This window comes from Sylvia atricapilla, chromosome 6, assembly GCF_009819655.1.
Source record: "Sylvia atricapilla isolate bSylAtr1 chromosome 6, bSylAtr1.pri, whole genome shotgun sequence".
Classification (NCBI taxonomy): domain Eukaryota; kingdom Metazoa; phylum Chordata; class Aves; order Passeriformes; family Sylviidae; genus Sylvia; species Sylvia atricapilla.
In genome coordinates this window covers 62,572,591-62,591,410 of record NC_089145.1, presented here as the reverse complement: position 1 = coordinate 62,591,410, position 18,820 = coordinate 62,572,591, and positions in this window count along the sequence as shown.

Sequence of the window (18,820 nt, the reverse complement as noted above, 5' to 3'; positions counted from 1 at the left end):
TTTGACACACAAGATGGAATAATTACATTTTATTGTTTATAAAGCATAAGTCAGTGAAATCAGAGATAAAAATCAGTATTTCTTCAGTTTGAGCATGAGCTGAAAATGTTGAGAAACCTGTAGCTGGATACTATTTAAAGATAGACACCTTGGTTCCAATTATTTAGAAATTTTATAGTCTGAAACTGAATACAAATATCTATAGTTTGTAAAGACTAAAAAGAATGATATTAGGTTCATGAACTTAGGTTCTCACTCAAAACCTCACAGTGTCTTCAATGGTGTAAAATTAGACATACATTTTTGTCATATGGTGGTCAGAAGTGTCTTGATCATTCTGTTAAAAAAATCATTCTGTTAAACTGAGCCAGTGGAAGTTTAGGCTAGTCATTATAAAAAATTCTTTACAGAAAAAGTGGTTAGGCATTGGAATGGGCTGCCCAGAGAAGTGGTGGAGTCACTGTCCCTGGAGGGGTGTAAAAAAAGACTGGATGTGGCACTCAGTGTTGTGACTTAGATGAAAAAGTGGTGTTAGGTCATAGGTTGGATTTGATGATCTCCAAGTTCTTTTAAAACCTAGTTGATTCTGTGATCCTGTGAAACAAGAACACAGCAAAAACACAGACCAGCTATCAGTTGACATTATAAATTTGCATGGTTAATTTTCATATCCACATATTGTTCGTTAAAACTATTTCTACAGGAGGCTTTTCAAAACCTAATGGGTCAGGAACCTGATTTAATGCTGAGCTTTCAGTGCTATTTCCCCCAAAGATGCAGTCTGATTCAGCTGACTGCCTGCAGGAATATGCTCCTTATTCCCTCGGAGCAAGTGACCTGTGTCTAATAGCAACGTCATTAGCCAAGAGCCTCCTTGATGTAGAGTGCTCTGTGTTCTACTTTCCTAGCCTAAACCTTTGCATTTTTTCTCCCCTCCCTTTGTCAAGCAGAACAAATCTAGAGTAGTGTGATATCCAGACTTTTTTCACGTGCTTGGCTGGGAAGGTGAACATCTTTCAGTCTGTCATACAGCAAAAAATATCCTGGAATCAAAGCAGTTTATCTCACTTGAAGAGCGTGCCAAAATATCTGAGGTTTTTATACATTATTTATACATTTTTTATACCTTTTAAGCATACTATCCTGTGGAATATGTTTTCTCTATAGCATTTTTTAAAATAAATACATGTATTTTAAGCTACACCAATAAATCATGAAGAGAGGCTGAAGTTCACAATGACCTACACAATTAGCATCAAACTAAGAATCCAGATTAGTTGTGTTATTTGTTATCTTCCTTTTCAGGCAAACAAGAAAAAAACTGTGAATGTACCTAATCAAATAATACCTAAATATCTTCTCTGGCAATTAATTTTTGAAGTGAGTTATTAGAGATAATTATTTCTCCTTTCTCCAAGAAAAAACGCACTTTCACAAACACAATGAAGTTGTGAAATGTTTTGTTTCATCACATTAATATTCCAGGCACCAAAAAAGGAATCTGTCAGGCAGCACCAAGAGTTAAACTGGAGCTTGGAAGGTCTCTCAATCTTATAAACAAACCTCACTTCTGTTATTTTATTTACAATATATCAGATGTTTTTTCTCTCAGCCATACATAAACCAGCTGTGCCAGAGAAGTAATCTATTTTGTTGAGCTTAAAAAGAGAGAAATCCTAATGTTCAAAATCTAAACATAGAGAGCTATCACAGAATATTTTTTGCTGAAGAAAACGAACTTTGATGGTTCAGGAGTACTGCTGGAATGAACCTCAAGATGCAAAGACTTGTGAAAATGTCTGTAAGAACATGAATTGCAAAAGCCATAGTATCTGGTCTAAACAAGATTAATCCAGAGGCAAATAGTGCTGATATATAAAGTATATTAAAGCTCCAAACAAAGAACTTCCTTTACATAATAAGATCTTCAAGTGATTCAAATAAAATAAAACTAAATATCTTCCAAAGAAGACCTGGATCAAGGTCTCCTTATTGTTAATGAAGCCAGAGGATTTAGAACCCAACATTATCACAATAATCTATGTCAGTAGTGGAGTTTTATGAATTGTTGTTATTCAACAATGTATCTTGGTAGATATTACTATATCTATATATTATTGTAATACACAAGTCTCTGATCTATGTAATTTACCTTCATGGCCTAAATGCCTTATCACACCTTGAAAATTCTTATCCTTGGAAGAAAAAGGAATCAGAAAGAATTTTACTGGCTATGAAATCTCCAGGTTTTGGGTTACATATGTGAGAATTTTCCTCCTGCCATATTCATGTTTCCCTTTACTCAACAGAAAATATATGTCTTTAGGTGCATGATTCCAAAGGATATTGGACAATGCTTTTTCACTGGGATTGGCTTAATCTTTCTTTAATATTAACTATTTATATCACTTACATTTAGAAATAATGCATCATTTCTCAGAAGTCTTTGCTTCCCACTGCAGCTCACTGGAACAAATTTCTCCAATCTTGCCCCACTTATCATTTAGTCAGGTAAAACAAAGAATTTTGCCTGAGCATCTTTAAGGAACTGGTTCAAAGCTAAACCATGAGAAGGTTCATCCTTGTTATTTTGTGTCTCCATCCTCTTTAGTTTAAAGAAAAGCAGTAAGGAATATGCAAATATTTAAATTTTATAAGCAGTTTCAATATGTTTTGTATGTTTCTATGTTTTATAAAAGCATGATATCTCATATTTGCTGTTATCTGAGGATTTTGTCAAGAGCACATTTATAAGAAACACAGTAGTCATTAATCCAGATCTATGTAACAGCAGAGATGGATCTATTTGTGTATTTGCATGTCACTGCTGTCACCTTGCAGATGTCTGAGTCGTTGATGCAGGCCTTTAAACTGACAAATGATAAAAATGAGGCAGAAAGTGCAAATCAAATTTAGAACAGGCATAAAGTGCATGTAGAAATGTTTTTCTTTCAAGTGTTACTAGAATCAAAGGATTTTACATTCATGAAATTTGTATCAAGCAAGTCTTACAAACAACTGATCTCCTGCAGCATGCACAAAACTCTTTGGAATTAGCATCCAAAATAAAGTCTGTTAGACACCGAAAGCAGGAAAGTCATTAAGGAGTTTGGAGTGCAGAAATGTGGCCCCTGTAAAGAGGCTCAGCCAGTTTCTAGGCAACGTGGCTCTTTGAAATCCCTTTCATGCTCTTTGTAGTGTCCCATCCAGTGCCCTGCTGGAGGAGACTGCCCAGAGCAGCCAGAGGCAGCACTCCCGTTTCTGCCTGCCAGGCCTCTTTGGTACTCTGGTTTTGCAGGATGTGTGCTGTGTAAGCTAACCAGCCCCCCCAGGAGACAATGCCTTGATTCCCCTGGCAGCCATCCCTTTGCTACCCCTGCAGAGAGACACTGCTGGCCACTGCCTCCATCTCTCCTCTCCATCCCTGCCTGCATCTGCTCTCCATCACTGCCTGCATCTCTCCTCTCCTCTCCATCACTGCCCCATCTCTCCTCTCCATCACTGCCCCATCTCTCCTCTCCATCACTGCCTGCATCTCTCCTCTCCATCACTGCCCCATCTCTCCTCTCCATCACTGCCCCCATCTCTCCTCTCCATCACTGCCCCATCTCTCCTCTCCATCACTGCCTCCATCTCTCCTCTCCATCACTGCCCCATCTCTCCTCTCCATCACTGCCCCCATCTCTCCTCTCCATCACTGCCCCCATCTCTCCTCTCCATCCCTGCCTGCATCTCTCCTCTCCATCACTGCCTGCATCTCCTCTGCATCACTGCCTGCATCTCCTCTGCATCACTGCCTGCATCTCCTCTCCAGCACTGCCCCATCTCTCCTCTCCATCACTGCCTGCATCTCTCCTCTCCATCCCTGCCTGCATCTCTCCATCCCTGCTTGCATCTCTCCTCTCCATCCCTGCCTGCATCTCTCCTCTCCATCACTGCCTGCATCTCCTCTCCATCCCTGCCTGCATCTGCTCTCCATCACTGCCCCATCTCTCCTCTCCATCACTGCCCCGTCTCTCCTCTCCATCACTGCCCCATCTCTCCTCTCCATCACTGCCCCATCTCTCCTCTCCATCACTGCCCCATCTCTCCTCTCCATCCCTGCCTGCATCTCTCCTCTCCTCTCCATCACTGCCCCATCTCTCCTCTCCATCACTGCCTGCATCTGTCCTCTCCATCACTGCCTCTATCTCTCCTCTCCATCACTGCCCCATCTCTCCTCTCCATCACTGCCCCATCTCTCCTCTCCATCACTGCCCCATCTCTCCTCTCCATCACTGCCTGCATCTCTCCTCTCCATCACTGCCTGCATCTCTCCTCTCCATCACTGCCTGCATCTCTCCTCTCCTCTCCTCTCCTCTCCTCTCCTCTCCTCTCCTCTCCTCTCCTCTCCTCTCCTCTCCTCTCCTCTCCTCTCCTCTCCTCTCCTCTCCTCTCCTCTCCTCTCCTCTCCTCTCCTCTCCTCTCCTCTCCTCTCCTCTCCTCTCCTCTCCTCTCCTCTCCTCTCCTCTCCTCTCCTCTCCTCTCCTCTCCTCTCCATCACTGCCCCCATCTCTCCTCTCCTCTCCATCTCTCCTCTCCATCGCTGCCTGCACCTTTGTGCACACACACAGGAGCCCTGGCAGAGAGCACACACTCTGGTCTTCTCTTTGAACCTCTGCCCCCAGTGCCCAACGCTGGCTCACTGTCATTTCTGGGGGATTCAGCTCACTGCTGTAAGCAGGGTGCCTCATCTACAAAGATAAAGGAAGAATTTTTGCTTTAATTAATTTCTTATTGCAATTCACCAGGTCTGCTGCCACCTGTGAAATTGCTTTGGTCACTGAAATGGCTCTTCAGAAATGGTGTTATTTTATAAACACAATCTGTTGCATAACTGAAAACTTGATTTGTGGCATGAATCAATCCTACCTGATGGCCTTACTAGTATATTGTACACTCTTGACAAGCAATTATTTGTTTATGAAAACACTTGTTGCTTATAATTATAATCCTGCTAATTTCCTCATTCCCAAAAGCAACATCACTGTTTGCTAATGAACTGCAGATTAATTCACTCTGAATTAGTCTCTACGCCCAGTCTGCCCCCCGTGCATACTAGATGGCACTAATTTTGCTTTGGGGATCTTAAAAGGATTTGTTTTTTGAGAGCAGATACAAATGGTCTGTTCTATTACTTAAGACTTTGGTTTACTTTAATCTGAATTCATTTTTTCAACAATGCTGTGAATTTGAGCTGAGAGATACTGTGTTTTTAAAGAAATATAGACAAATACACAGATCAATACGAACAAATTGAACATATAAACAGCAGGAGTAGCTCAAGGCGTTGTTTTCTCTGGGACATCTGATGGTGTGGAGCTGGTAAACTGACACAAGCTGAGGGGCTGAGTTCAGTCCATAATTGTTCAATAGCCACAGCATTTAAGTGCCCAACACAACACATTTTCTCACATAAGACTAACTTTGTATTTTCTGATTTCATTCACCTCTACAATCTTTTTTAAAATGTAACTATCTTAACAACAGTGACCCTCCTTGGGTTTTTTCATCTGAATCTGTGTAATATCTGAAATAACTGTAAGTGACTAGGATTCACTACCTGAGTTTTACAAACCAATCTCAGAATTCATCATTTGAAACAGATTATTGCTTCCAAACTTTGGAGCAGCTGCCAGCCTCACACTATAATCCTTGATTCACGCTGCATGAAACCTTTCATTCTCTGCCAGCAGCTGCTTGCTAAGCTCCTCCTGCCCTCCCTTTCTTTCCTTGGCAGATGATGTGTTAAAAAAAGCACGAAGTGGAGTATGTGCTAGCTGCAGGTGTACCAAACGGGGCAAGCAGAGACCCAGAGAAAGAGACAGGAGGAAGTTCCTCATCCTCTGTGTTGTTACTTTTAAATAAGGTAACAAAAGTAATGTAAGGACTGCTTTGATAAAAGCACTAAGTATGTTGATACTCTCAGCTCCCTTTGAATACTGGCTGGTTTTTAAATCAGACATGGTTTTTTGTTGTTTAGTTCTATTAATTAAAGAAAGAATAAATGTATTTTTAAAATACCAAATACATAAATTGTGAGCTTATTGTAACCCTGAGAGAATACACATAATTCTGCTAAATGAAAATAATTATACAAAAACATTTGTCTTAGTGATTCTTAATTCTGGTTCTTCCATAGCAAACTTAAAATTCAAGTTACAGCATGACTGGGGCTTTTTCTTGAGTAATTACCAGAGTAGGACTTCAAGAATTTGGCCCATAAGGGCCAGATTTTCAGAGCAATTCAGCTTTCATTTATGAGCTAAGTGAAGAGGCCACATTTTCGAGTGCCCCCTATGCAGTGAGATGACAGTATTGAGTTCTACCAAAAATGAAGCTGCTATAGAGAGACTCCAAAAAGTGTATTGAGAATGATGTGGCAGAAGATTGTTTATTAGTGTCTTTGTCATAAATCAGGCATCAGGGGTTAATTTTCATGGTTTAGTTATTTACACATCAAGAAATTGAATGATTTGATGATATTCACATTAGCCAAGAGAAAATATCGTTCTTCCTACTCTTCCATGTTAAAGCTGAAGCATGACACCCATAACCTTTCTTTTAGATTGTTTTTAACCTTAAATTAAACAAAATGTATTTTAAGTTTTCTTGGAATGTCATAAAATTTAATTATTGTTGTCTGAAATAATTTTGTTGCATTTTTGTGCTCTACATGTGAAATGATCCAGGTAACACTTTTTAATATATTTTAATGGGACACAAAACACTATATTATGTGCTGGTCTGAAATTTCATCCATCCTAACAGATTTAGGTTCTTTGGACCCACATTTTTTTTATTTGAAATGTCTTCTTATGAAGAAACAAAGTACTATCACAGGCACAAGGTATATTGACACATGTTTAGGTTTAAACTAAAGTAGCTGTACAATGCCACTCACTGACAGTGGCATACTTTGTGAAAATAAAATCTACAAACATCATTAACCATTCAAAACATTCTGAGAAGTTATCATTTTTATGAAACTTTTAAGCTTTTTGAAATTTGCAAAAACTATTTTAAAAAAATTCATCAATTAAATTGAATCTTAAATAAGTCAAGACCCAATCAAATGGAAAATACAATTTAACCTAGAGGTAAAGTCAGAAGAATTAAGTTTTTTATCTACATTGGAAACATAGCAAAACCTACCAATATATATCTCTGGTATCAGCCCTTTTGCACAGTTCCATAACTGAACTTCTGAGGGGTGAGATGTATATTTTTTTACTTTCTAAATCTTGTAGTAGAAAAAAATAATTTTCAAAGTTCTCCATTATGGTGTGTACTAGGGAATATCAAAGTGATGGCAAAAGGGGTCCTAAACAAATCACACAAATTCATATAAATGTCTGGAATACACTATCACTATGATAGTGTTTATTTTTGTTGCTCTTGTATTTGGGATGATTTTAAATATTTTTTTTCTGAAATCAGAGAAAACTTAGAATAAACTTTGGGTCTTTGTAGGAAATATATCTTTCTCTGTAAGGACTTCTAGAAATGCTACTGGGAAAACGTGTAAGGCATCTTGTATATGAGCTGAGCTATCTTTGCAGCAGATGCTCCTGACAGGGTGGCTTTATCCATTTCAGTAGTTTTGCCTGCAGTGGGTATAACCACCTTTCACCGTGCAGGAGGTGGAGGATTTACTGTGCCTGAAACCTGGGAGAGGTGAGTCATCACCCTTTGAAGGCTTTTAGGGCAGAGCTGCTCGGTGGCAATGGAAAGAGAGCAAAGAGCAGTGCTGTCCTGGGTTGTAGTTTAGAGTGTATTCTATCACCATCTTCAGTTAATGGCCCATCAATGCCTTCTGCATGACTCAGAGATAAGTCCCTCTGGGAGTTCTCTCTCTTTAATGGGCCATCAAGGCCCTCTTCCATGACTCATCATCCCATTGGGAGATGCTCCGCCCACAGGGAGGAGCCAAGCATTCTCACCTGGATATAAGCTGGGATTTGGGACAGTAGAAGCAGTCCTCACCCACTGGATTCCCAGAGGACCGGAGCTACCAGACCTTTCTACAAGATTTCTGTTTCAGGAAGACCACCTCGTCTGGACTGTTTCCATCACCCTGATCAGGTTGTATTCTGACTCTGTCAGTGGTTTTTCTTTTTGTATTTATTTTATTTTATTCTATTTTATTTTCCTTTTCTTCTCATTAAATTTTATTTCTGACTTAGAGCCTCTCACTTGGTTTGTTTTCAAAACCACAACAAGTGCTGAAGTGTTAAAGATTTTCTGGATTTACATACAACAAAACAAAGGAAAAACAATTCAAGTTACTGCCGGTTGTTTGGAGGGGAAAGTTCAGGAGGAACACTGATGAATAAGTCAGTAAATTCATAGAAATCTCTCAATGCTCAGAGGATGCTGTGATCTTAATTACATAAAATTCTGAAATTTTGATAGAAACGTATTTCTCTCCCAAGATTTAAGATGTCAGGCTATGGAGTAGATGTCATACTCATCGTTGTTTTCAGGTCACTGAATAACACCAAGTCTCTAACCAAGTAGTTACATAGGTAACAATTTACACTGGAAACACAGCAATTTATTCAACTTTCCCTTATACAGGTGTGAACAGAGACTGCTCTTACCTATAGGGAAATACTCAACAGTTTTGCATTTTATCTGTTTTAACTTAAGGACTTGGACTAGTTTTGGACTGAGAATTGCTGTATGTACCTGGAAAGAAAAAGCATATTCTGGTTTCCCAAGGAAAAATTGTATTGATTTGGTGTATCCATTGCTACCAATTTTGTTGTTATTCCTATGTTTATAGCTTATGGATGTTTTCATTCCTAATGTCCTCTTTGGGAATCTCCTTAAACATATTGTATGTAATAAAACAAGAAGCCAATAAGCAAAGAATCAATGGGCATTTTTGCAGCTACTCTGTATCTCACTTTTCAAGGAGTAGTCAAATAAAAAAACCTTTTCACCAACGCACAAAAGGCAGCAACGCTTATTTTAGTAGGTTTTTCAAATCCAGTGTAGATTTTACAAAAAGGGCTTACCACCATAGTGAGTAGAATAGTGCTGCTCACTGGCAGAGATTTTTTGTTTTGATTAGGGACAGCACAAAGAAATTATAATCACATTACACTGTCACAGGTGTCCTTCAAAGAGCCCTCCAGTATTTCCGGCTACAGATTTCCCCTGGGAAGAACCAAGTTGGGAATCTTTACCACAACAATTAGACAGGATGAACTGGAGTAATGACAAACTACACTTCAAATTCATGGTTATAATTAGTTGTGACTCATAAGACTAAGTGTAGCTACTAAAGGTAACAAGGGGCTCAGGAACCAGAGTGCCTCTTTTATAGATATCTCCAGCCCTAAAGGAGATTTTTAGATTTTTATATTTTCTCTACAAAACATGCAGAAAACTTATAGAAGCCAAGAATTTAAATGGAAAATTATCTAAGATGGCTTCAAGGACTCAGCTCTTTGACTGCTTGGAAACTCAGCCTGGCCTCACGTTTTGTGTGTGAACATCCTTGTGCATGTCATCCCTTTAGCACATAACAATAGAAAAGAACTTCCTAGTGTTGTCTTTTTAATTACACATTGCCACATATATTATGGATTTTGGAAAGATCATTTTTCTCTCTTGACATTAGTTTCTAGAGCTGGCTGAAGTTTAAATGAATAAAACATATATATTTTTTAACAAATGTATATTAAATAAAGGCAAGATCTGTCAAAGTAATGAAATCTTTAATATGATCCAAAAGGAAGATTTTCAAATAAATGATTTGTCAGCTTTAAAATTTCTTTAAAATTGTAAGGAAAAATAGATCAATGTCCAGGGGAGGGGTAAATCAAAGAAGTATATACTTGAAACAAGTTTCGTAGCTCAAATTGGAATCTGAACAAAGGTTTTCTGACTCAGACTGCAGCATATTGTGGTTTTTTGGATGGTAGGCATGTGCAAATCATGTCTTCCAAAAGAAGATATGTAGTATTAACAGTAAAATTAAATTCAAAGTTCTGAGATCAAATTAACTTGAATTATCAACCATCTAACAAGTATTCTTGGGCATAATTTAAGTACCATAAAGAAGTCACTTCTTTTTTCAAAAGGTTGGTTTATTTTCTTTTCTTGAAAGAGATTTCCATTATTTTAGCATTTTGCATTAAATTAATAAGGGATTCAAGAGAGTTATAAATAGTGGACAATTAAATTATGGATATAAGAAATGTGATATTAACACAACACAAGGCACTCATTCCAAAGAAAACTGTTAAATACCAAAATCTCATTAAGATTGCAATCATGGTACTGATTAGACTTACAGAAGAAAAGTTGTGCAAAGCCAGTCATCTTTTTTTTTCTTATAACTCTTGTTTTAAACCTAACCCAAGCCTATAGAAAGTAAGATTATTCAGGGTCTAGTGACTTTTCCCACCCTCGGAATTGTTCCATTCTATGTTTATAGGCAATGAGACCTTCTATAAAAGTTGTATATGTTAGAATATGTGCTCTGCCTCTATCTGCTAAAATCCACACGTATTAAGGCCAATCAACACTATTGTGACCAACATTCTGGTACAGATTTATAAAGCAGGAAAATATTAAAATTATGTTTTAATTATGTTTTTCTAGGACTAATAAATCCATTTTAACCAACTTTCATTACTAGCCCAATCTCTGGCCTAGCTTCCTAAATTTAAACAAAGAAAGAAGAATTGCAAAATATAAATAGCTTATAACTGAGTAGCACTTACTTTTTCTAATAGAGTACTGCAAATACTAATTTATATAAAGTGCTCCAAATGGGAAGAGGAGTGTCATACAACACAAATTTTGGTGAGGTCACTCCATTTTAATTGAGTAAATAGAAAGAGGAAACTTTCCTCCAGATTTTTCTTTGCCTGCCTGAGTCAATTATCTCACTTAACCCACTTGCAATACTTCCTTTAAAACTTTACCAACACCTTCTGTTTTTAAAAAGCACAAACAAAAAAAAAAGAACCTAATCTAAACAAAATCAGCAGAATTCCGTTTTCAAATCCCTATTTTCTTATTTATTTAGACACAGACCTACAAGTGAAGAAGCACCAAAGTCATTGCTGTGACAGCAGCTTTCACTCCAAGCCCTCATGGAGGATTTACTGTCATCAAGCACTGCAAGTTGTCGTGTGGGGCTGTCACAGGGTCCCAAAACTGGGCATTGCCCAGCAGCTGTGGGCATGGCAGGCTGGAGACTTTCTGGAGCAGGCAGGAAGAAAGGCTGACCAGGAAAACCTGCAGCCAGGACACGCCTCTCTTATACCAAGCCAGGATCACATCCAAAAAACAATAAGGAAAGTAAGGGCATCCTTGACCAGCAGTTAACAGCCACAGGGCTGATGCAGAACAGCTTTAGTTGGGACCCAGGTGTGAGAACTCACCTCAAAAACTGTTATCTCAGCATCTTGTCAATGGGCAAGGGAAATAGCACACACACACACACATGGAAGCAAAGGTAAAACAGGTTGGACAAACACGTCTGGCCACTTAGAGAAATTACTGTCATGAAGCTACAGGTCAAGAAAGATGAAGACAAAACTGGTCTGACACATCTCAATCTAGAGGCCTCACAAACTCATAAGAGCTTACAGCCCGTTACAAAAGCTATATCAGCTATGCTCTGTGAAAAGGGACATGCTTTTGGAGTCCTGCTGGTGACTGTCTGCAAAGCAAGGAGCTGCCTCCGCCCAGGTTAGCAGGATGGAAAGGAGAAAGATGGACTCAGAGCTCTGAAACAGGTGGGTTTTTCTGGTTTCAGGTGATCCAGATCACATTGTTTGGTCTTAAGATCTCAGCCAACTGAAAAAAAGAGAAAATGCAGAAATATTTACTAGTCAGCCCATTCCAGGGAGAGTGGGAGAGAAGAAAAACACTTTAAACAAAGGATTAAATAATCAGCTACTACTACCTAGGAGATGTTGAAACACACACAAAACCTGGCATTAGCACAATCAAGACATTTGTAACAAGCCTAATTTCCTTTTACTGGTGAGGTTATTGTTCTTGTAGGAAGGTTGTATGTGTATCACACCCTTTTTTCAGAAAGTCTTTTGTACAATCTCGTATAATGCTCTTGTAAGGAAAGTAACAAAGAATGATGAAGATGAAATCACGTGTGACTGAGTCTCTAGCTGAGCAAAAAGGAGAAAATATGAAAAGGATGTCTATTTCTGGAATATGGGGTCCTATTTGTTAAGTTATAATGCCTCAGGATTTGGGGTCTTACAGTCTAGGAGATGGATCAGACATAAAATCAATCATACTTTTTATACCTGAGTAATAAGGGCAGTGTGTTCTGTTGGAATGGATCATGGGCTGAACAGAATCATGGGATCACTGAGCTCAGAAAAAGCCTACAAAGTCACTGAATCCAACCTCTAATGAACACTAGTCTGTCAACCACATCACTAGATGGACATTCAGTTGTTTCTTGGCAAAAAGTGCTGTTTACCCCCTTTCTTGCGTCACCAGGGACTGAAGATGTTATAATTTCATGGTGGTTGCGCCCAAGACAGCCTCTGACCACCACATCTCCCCCCAGCCTTTGTAAATTCATGAGCAGTGGGTCCAGTGGGGTCCCACCCCTGGCAGACTCACAGAGAACTGTGTCAGAAAGTCATTTCCACACCCTCCAGGAGCCCCTCTGCCTCCTCCCCACTGTCTTGGGTTTCCAGCAGACACACACGCTTTTATGGAGAAGAGTCCAAAACTCCATAGAGAGTGGTATTGGAATACAGAGAAAACAAAGGTTGAATTTGCTTACACTCTTTCTAAGTTATTTACTTATTTTGGATACTAGAATCATCTAAGAATTATACAATATATTAAGAGTTGTAAAAAACAAGAATCCTGCATGGAGAGGAAAACTTCCCAGAAACTGGTCTTCAACTCTCCTCTTGACTTCAGAACTGTATTTGTCCTCAGAAGTAAAATTTCCAAGATTAGGCACCAAACCAAAGCTGACCAGATCTGAATAGTCTATGCAAATACGTCATTACTTATAAACATGTAAATTACTGGCATGGAACTAAAAAATCACCACACACCACAGTAAGGTCACATAAAAAATGCACTGAAATTCTCCTAGTGGTGATCAGGCTTTCACCTAAATTTCTCAAAAAATATTAATAAAAAAAATTCTCAATTACCTTTACTTCTCAGTATTTGTTCTCAATAAAAAACTAAATTAAAAATAAAAATCAAAAGAGACAAGCTTTAAAAGATTGGGTTGGAAAGTAAAACACTATAATCAGATTTCCAAAATCATAAACTCTAGAGATAATAATTTCATGGATCATGGTACTTCATATCATCTTTCTCCTTTAACAGAATTTTGCTATCGACTGTTTTCTCTCTCCACTCTCATTAACATGCCTTGTAACATCCACTGCATTTATTCTAAAACTTGTTCTTAGCTTTGGAAGCTTCTTTTTCCCATGGCAGATGAGCTTATGGATCCAAAACTTTCTCTCTTTTCTCGAGCTATACCAATTGATCTATAAAAAGATGCTGTATCTTCCTACAACTTTACCTAATTTGTATCCTTCCACTGTCCCACTGCAATCGATAAAATCGACCAAACTCCTAAGTTATGGTAACACTGAGTGATCAGAATGTCTCTTTTAATGCATTTAGTTAAAGTTTAAATACTTTTTGCTTTTCTGATTGTATGTGTCTCCTGTAGTTCTAAGACACCAATTTCTGTTATATGAACTATGGTAGTCAACTTTTTCAATAATTTCCCCAAAACCCTTTTCAGATGAAGAAACCCACAGACTTCTGTGAGTTTAGGCTGACAAGAGATGAGAGGGCTCAGGCATTTGCTCAAGTTTACCCAAAAAGCCTCTGGACAAAAGCACAGAGCAAGGCTCTTAGACCTTGACTGCTCTTCCAACCTGTAGAAATATCCTTTTGCTCACTCAAAAACGTGGATAAAAAGTGAGAAAAAAAAAATCAATCTTATGTTCAACAAATGTTTTTCTAGTGCAGTTGATATTGTGACTCAGACCTAGAGTTCATTTTAAATTCTATCTAGATCACACTTGAGGTTAAAATAAGGTGGTACAATTATACTGCAGGAATTTCTTGGCCAGGATTTTTCTGGTGTTATACCTGGTCTATTTTTCTAACAGGAAAATTACATCAAGGATTCAGTTTTGCTCACAGAACTTCAGTTGCCTTGCTTGACTCTGGGCCAAATCTGGGAAACAAGACACATGCAAATGGTTCAACTTTGCTCCTGTGTACAAACGTGAAGTTCCTTGTAGTTCACATTTCTCAGCCAAAACTGAAAATCTTTTACAATTTAAAACTGCACCAAAGAGATTTTGTTTTTTGAATATATATATATGAGCATCATTCATCTATGAGAAGTCTACCAACTATATCACAGTAGGACATGAAAAAGCTGGAAAATTAATGAATTCAATTAAAATAAAAGTAAAAAAAATACATTTTTCTAGTTGCAAATCCCAAATTCCAAGCCATGTTCCTGCAGAGAATGTGTATCAGAAATGGTGACTACTCCAGAAATAAAAATTCTTTCATAGAATTAGCATGCTGTCTATGTTTTTTCAAACCCCTCAGCCTATGCCCCTTATTGGTTCATAAATCTTGATGGGCTTTGTAAATCTTCTCGTATCTTCATTGCCTGTGACTGCACTGACAGCAAAATTATCCATTCTGACCAGATGATGGCTATGAAACTGTGCAAGGATGTTGCAGAGAAGTGAAAAATAAAAGCAAATATCTGTAGGACTTATCTATACTCACAGCTCTGCAGTTTCCAACAGCCCGATGAAAGTATCAATTTAAAATAATAATTAAGAGAAAAAAAAAAAAAAACAAACCTATCCATGACTCAAGTAGATAAAACTCAGAATTTGAATTTTTCACACATGTTTTAGTCAGCTAATGGAATAAAAATGGAGGTCTTAATTTATTTCTTAGATCAAGCCATAAAATTTCCTGAGTTTTTTGACTAAAAGGAGAAATAATACAAATTGGAGTGGTTGAATGACTGTTTTTTTTAAAAAAATGTTACATTACCCAGCACTTTTTGGTTTGATTTTTTTTGCAATTCAAAGGTTGTTGCTTTTCATCAGGCTAATAAGTGTACTATAAATAGTTTCAAAAAAACAGCAGTAATTAAGGAATGCTGCTGAAAGATGCAAATCTTATAAATAATCCAGAAAAATAACAAAGAATTATTTGTATTCCTTACTTTCCTCCCTCCACAGCTGAGAATCCACTGCTGCAAATCTCTGGGCAACTCATGACCATGTTCCTAAACAGAAGTAAAGTAACTGAGCTAATAGCATGTGTTTTTTCTGCTTCAATATTTCTGAAATACAAAGTTATCCAAAGACCTACTCAGAGAAATCCTTCCCTTTAAAAGCATAGCTTAAGGGGTTGAAAGACTGGTCTTAGCAGTCAGGATTTCTGTCTGAAACTGGAAACTGTTGGCAGTAAAATTCCAACTTCTTTCTTCCAGATGGTCAGTCATAGAACTTAATTTACGAAAACATTTTGGTTGCCGTGTTAATTAAGATTAGAAAGTGGTCTTTAAATGGGGATGTTGTTCTGGTTTTCTCCCTGTCTTATAGTTTTGAGCCCTATAGTGATTTAAGAAAAAAAAAAAAAAAAAAGAAAGGAAAACATTAAGCCAGTAAAATAGTTTCCATTGCAATCAATCAGTGAGATTTTGAACCAGGGCCATTTATGCAAATGATGAAAAACTGAGTGAGCCATTTGCAATGCATAATTTAGCTAAAAATGTTAACCTCTCCTTCTGTTCCAGGCTTATCCACAAGCAGATCACACATTCCTTGAATTTATTTCTATTTAGGCATGCTTTCTGGGAAGAAAAAAAGAAATGAATCTGGTAGTTCTGTAATCACAAATATTCATGAGTATTTGGCAGCATTTATTTATAGTTGTGTCTGGTAGTAAGTAGAGATTTATTTATTATTTGTATTTCTAATTCAAATCGTGGGGTTAAAAATATTTGTGACTAAAATTCTTTGGCGTTTTCGTTAAGGAGAAAGCAGGACCTCTTTGTCTAATTGTTAATATTAATATCTTCAGGACCAGATCCCAAACAGATGCTCTGTTTGATACCTTCAAGAGCTTTTAGAGAGGGGCTTTTTCAAACTGCCTGTACTTTAAACTTTCCTATTTTGAGAAGGTATGACCCAGTGAAGGTATGATCTCGTTCTGTTTAAAACGTTGTGTCTGCCTTCTCTTGGTGAGGGGTCAGAGGGAGAGAATTGCAGACTCATTGCTGTGTGTGGGCTCTTTGCAGACAGAGGAAAACTTGCTGGCCATGCACAGAGCTCCTGGGACCACGGCAGCACACTGTAAATAAATATTAATGCCACAAAGCATCACAGTGTAAATATTAATGCCATAAAGCCCTTCTCTGGGTTTTCATTTCTAACAGACTGGACAGCACAGGCTGAGCTCCTGCTGCTGGGTGTGTAATCCTTGGGGAGATACTTCTGCTCATGTCATGAAGAAAGTGCAGCACATCTGCAAAAAAAGGCAGCAGGGATACTGTCTAGAAGGCCAGGTGCTCACAGGACAGGCAGTGTGGATTGAATAATAAGATAAAAGAGCATCGTTTCCATAGTTTTCTTCTACGAGTGCAGGAGACAGGAGGTGCAACCCAATAGGGAGGATTCTGCCGTGTTAGGAGAGAACTACTTTCCTATCATAATGGCAACTGCAGAAAATTAAAGAGAAACAACTATTCTTAGTAAGTTATAAACATATTCTGCCATGGAATGTTTGTAATTAGCTGATATTGTGATTTAGAGTAAGCGCTGTCTTAAATTTAGGAGGAATTTTACTGCAAGAAAGAAGTGTACATATTCTTGTGTTTATTGGAACGAAAATTGCACTGCTAATAAAGAAAACAGTTTATAAAAGAAATAGAAAAAACAAAATAACAGAAACACCAATTACAGCTAGAAAATTATGTAGCTTTTTCTCAACATAATTAACTAAGCACCATAAGACATGGATTGGCTGTTACCAACAAGCAATAAAATATTATCATAAAATGTTTAAAATCGAAAAAATGCCCATACATTTTAAGCACCCATTTTAGATTTCCTATAAGGGCAAAATGTTTCCACTGTAGGTAATTCAGCATCCCCATTCCCTGACTGCTATTCTCTTGGGTTCCAGTCTACATCACACCAACAAAGCTCAAATTAGTGAAGATATGAACATGCTACAATCAAAAAGATCCCAAATAGAGCATATTTTAGTCTTGTTACATACTAAGCCATTTGGATTTATTGCATTCCATTGAAATATTTTAAATCTCAAAAATCTCTTCAGTATTCATTCTGAATGGATTTATCCAAACAAGAGTCATTGCCAGATTATTTTATTTTACCCTAATTGCTTAGTTTACCCACGGTACCTGTTCTCTTGTTGCCTAAGGCAGGAACAGGAGTGCTTTTTTCTCAGTAAAAACCCTTGATCATCACAGGAAGCAAAAGTTTTGTTGGTTTTGTGTCTCCTTTGTTCCTGAACTACAACACAGGTTCTAATAGCAAATGCCACAAAGTATAAAGATTTTAGTCCTCATTTTTCATTTTCTCATCGTTTTATAAACTCTATCTGGCATTTTCTTTTATATATATAAATATATATAATACATATATTATATATTATATATTATATATATTATTGTATTATATATTATATAGTATTTATTCAGCTTTCCTTCCCATAAGAAAAAAATCTCCAAACCTCGGGAAGGAACTGAGAATATTTTCCAGGCTCTGGCAATCTAAAAGATTTTCATTTGTTGGGCCACAGCACTGCTTCCCTTTGGACGTTTGTATGAACTGCCAGACAAAGAGGTTTGCCCCTGTCAGAAACCACCCAGGGTCAGTGACCTCTGCAGGACCAAGGCTGGATGGGAATAAAAACAGACGGGGAGAGAAAGGAGGAACCCTGCGCACAGTGGCATTTCAGGAAAAAAGAACTCCCATTTCACCTGAGGACTGAGTCTTAATGAATTTGGATTTTTATGTTAAGGTAAAAGGTTACTTCTACTGAGGACAGGAAACTAAACAAACTAATTCAGTTCCTGTTGTGAGACTCATAAGAATTGAATGTATCCTGTCTTAACTTAATGATTTGATTGCCAAATGTATTAACTGGGTGGCCTGTGATTTAATTCACTGCCACCTCTGAGCTTCATTTTCTCATTACAATATCTATTTTTTTCCATTAATAATTGACACTGATTAGAACATATGGCAATGGCCCTGATTTTTTTTTTTTTTTGTTTTGTTTATTTGCTTTATAGTCTTGTATAAAATCTACAAAAGTGTATACAAAAGCAGATTAAATGAGGGATTAATAACTTGCACTGACAGTCTTAAAAACTACCTGAAGCACCTACTTTTGCCTTATCAAGTAATTGATTCTCTCTCTGCAAATGATAAACAGATTTCCCAGCAGAAAGATGAGAGGCAAAGAGGTGTCCTTTTTTTCCCAGGGGCAAAGAGAATGCAAGGATTTTGTCTCTGACTCAAGGGTGCAAGTTCTTTCTACTGCTAATATGATTTCACTTCCACTTCCTTTGTGGATTTTTAAATAAGAATACCCTATGCATATATTAGCTTTAGCACACTGGTCATAAAGGATATGAAAAAGAAGAACTCAGTTCCCACAAACAGAAAAGCCATGCTTTTAAACAGTTCTTAACTCATAAACACCATCATCATTTGAATAT